A 3,753-nucleotide genomic window follows, 5' to 3' on the forward strand; every position below is an offset into this window, starting at 1 on the left:
AAAATCGGAAATCCGTATGGCCATGGATATAGGTTGCTTCTGTGTTTGTACAACTCAGTACAGTACTCAGAGCATTAAAGCATAGCTCAAATTTGGATAGTCATTTTGGTAAGGCAAGCGTGGCTTTGAATGTGGTCCCTGGACCAGTGAGGCGTAATGAAACTTTACAAACATGTTCAGCTGCGACTTATATGGGACATGTTACCCCTTAGAAGTATAATACTTCTAAGGATCCGAATCAGCAGAAGGGTCGAAAGGGTCTTGAAGATGGCATACGACTGGGCTAGACCTAGGAGTCTCAATGTTAACCCGAAGTAAAGTGAAATCTGTCTGTTCACAAGGAAGACGATGGTGGGCCACTTTGATGCACCACATTTCCTCATTCGAACGATTTTGATATCTGACAAGGTCAAGTACATAGGAGTATTTTTGGACAAGAAACTGAATTGGAAGTGTTACATTCATGAGCGTACAGACGCTATGAAGACGGGCCGTAGGTTCGAAATAGTACCTGAATACGAGGATAGGCTCATAGGAGCGTGATTAGACCATTACATACTTACGCCTCAGTGATTTGTTGGAGAATAAGTGTAACGTAAGGAAAATACAAGAGGTTCAGCGACAATGTTGTCCTGGTATAGGAGGAGCGATGAGGACACGCCCACTAGAGACCAAGAGAATATTTTACTTATCCGACCCATAGACACACAGATCAAGGCGACAGTAGGAATTCTGGAATAATCAAGGCGACAATAGGAAACCTGGAGGGAATGGAAGAGGTTTCGGATCGGATACCACAGACATCACTTAAGGTTGAGTGTGACTGAGATCGGTTTCCGACTCTGGGCGATCACGGAATGAGTGATGTGGTATGGTGTTAACGCGAGGACGTGTTATCATCTCTAGAACAGTAAACTGGCCATCAGAGCAATAATAACCAGCTTTTCAGACGCAACGCTGCCAAACTCCATATAACGATTTAGGGTCTTAGTCCCATAAAACCAAATTTATTATCCGATTTTGCTGAAATTTGGGACAATGAGTTGTGTTAGGCCAGTCGACATCTCACTTCATTTAGGCTCAGTTCGGTCCAGATTTGGATATAGCTGTCATATAGACCGATCTCTCGATTTAAGGTCTTGGGCCCATAAAAGGCGCATTTATTGTCCAATTTTGCCGAAATTTTTGAACAGTGAGTAATGTTACGCCCTGCGACAGCCCTCTTCAATTTGCATCCGATCGGTTGAGATTAGGTTATAGCTGCCATATAGACCGATCTCTCGATTTAAGGTCTTGGGCCATAAAAGGCGCATTTATTGTCCGACTTTGCCAAAATTTGGGACAGTGAGTTGTGTTAGGCCTCTTGACATATTTTTGCAATTTGGCCAATATTGGTCCAGATTTGGATATAGTTGCCATATAGACCGATCTCTCGATTTAAGGTCTTGGGCCCATAAAAGGCGCATTTATTGTCCAATTTGCCGAAAATTGGAACAGTGAGTTGCGTTAGACTCTTCAAAAACTTTCTGCAACTTGACCCAGATCGGTCTAGATTTGGATATACAGACCGATCTCTCGATATAATGTTTTGGGCTCATAAAAGGCGCATTTATTGTCCGATTTCGCCGCAATTTGGGACAGTGAGTAATGATAGGCCCAGCCCTCTTCAATTTGCCCCAGATCGGTTTAGATTTGGATATAGCTGCCATATTGACCGATCTCTCGATTTAAAGTCTTGGCCCCATAAAAAGCACATGTATTATCCGATATCGCTGAAATTTGACACAGTGAAATATGTGTGGCTTTTCGTCATCCGTGTCCAAAAGACCAATATTTTGTTTTACAAAATTGAGCAATGACTTTCAATATCCGTGACGAATTTGCTCCAAACCGGACCATATTTCGATAAATCTGCTATGGGGGCATAAATGACGCATTTTTCACCGGATCATGACGAAAGGTAGTTTATATATATACCCGAGGTAGTGGGTATCCAAAGTTCGGCCCGGACGAACTTAACTCATTTTTACTTGCTACTTCTCATTTGAAATGTAGGTGATGGGAAATTAACGATTGTATCGATATTAATTTATAGAAATATCAAATGTTGCTACTAGCGATAGCTTGCCAGCTCTAGCGCCATGGATTTTAGCAACGCTCCCAGTATCATTATAGCGATTTAAGCTGCGATACAAAAACATTTGGTTCACTTTAAGGTGTTTGAGTTCGCCAGCAAAAGCCGGTAATGATTTTCCAATGATTTTCATTGGCTTTGTGATTCATGCCTTACCAACTACAGTTAAATCTAAGTTTTATTATATTTTATATAGGTTTTATGTATAGTTTTTTTAATCCAAATAAGAGCGATTGCATAGTTGTACAAGAATTCAACATTAAGGGAAAAAGTGAGTTACTGGTCGGCTTACGACTACAACGATTAATATTTTATTTTGGAATATGTCACTAATATTCTCAAAAACAAACCAAACTTTAATATCCTGAATACACCTGTCCAGTCCTTTTATTTAGATTTACTAGTCATACTACCACTAGTCACCTTCAGCTCAAGGCTACGAGCAGAAATCCCAACTACGATTTTTATTTAATCAATGAACTTAGCTGTGAAATACATTTGAAAATCCCTTCTGCAGTAAAAGGATTCATTGAGCACCACCGAATGCTCAATCGGTCACATTGTGCCAATGTAGCTAAGCAAGGATGAAAAAAAGGATCTCATCGTCTCAAAAAGCTATACAAATATTTATGGTCGCCATAATTGAGGGCATTGTATGAAGACAACCCTGTGAACAAAAACAACTTCTGAAGAAGCAACACACAAAGGTGTAGAGGAAAGCAAAAGCACCACAGGAAGAAACCTTTGGTTGAGTGGGAACAAAATCATATAAAAATTATGGAAATCATAAAAATTTTATGATGGCGTTAGGCAGGGCAGGTAACAAACCACAAAAAGTATGCCAAGTATATCCAATAACAAACAAGCAACCAGATGAGGATGTTGAAGATGATGGGATGTGTATTGGTGGCAGGCAGCACACAGCCAGGGGAGGGTGAGAGAGGAAGCAACCTAAGGGAGATTTGCTGATGATGACAAGATCAAGCCCCACATTCTGCCAAAGCATATTTAACTGATGTTAAGATAATTTCATATGATTTTTGATTAATTGAGTTAGAAAATATTGACCCAAGCGTTTAGTTAACTCAATAAAAATCAACACATACCTACAAAAAGGGAAGGTGGCATATGGAGGAAAGAAAGAGAGCCTGTACCATATGTCTGGCTAAAGAGAGTTAAATGTTTCATTAATAAGTTTCAACACCCTAGAGTTGTATATTCACAACAATAGTGTGAAAGGACCTCAGCCACACTCATATATGTATAAACACATCTAGGGTATATTAAATGTAACACCCCTTGGTGTAAGTGAGCTGGGTGCTCTTGTATGTGTTTAGCAACCTACCTGTGCTGTGTGTAGAACCAACCCTCTTGTACACCAATACACACATAGAAGCAGCGTGAAACATTGGTATTTGTTATTCTCTCTCCCCTAAGGAGTGAAAGAGATATACGCTGCTGAAACCACCTCGGTGTGATGTGAATGAATGTCTAAGGGTTGCTGGCTCTCTGTTTTGCCATTTCAGTCAGACAACCATGCGGCTGGAAGCCTATAACTGTTATAATTGTATTTAATGCTAATGTTTTAACCATTCATTGCTTAGTCGGTGGTTAAAGGT

Source organism: Stomoxys calcitrans, chromosome 5, assembly GCF_963082655.1.
Source record: "Stomoxys calcitrans chromosome 5, idStoCalc2.1, whole genome shotgun sequence".
Taxonomy (NCBI): Eukaryota; Metazoa; Arthropoda; class Insecta; order Diptera; family Muscidae; genus Stomoxys; species Stomoxys calcitrans.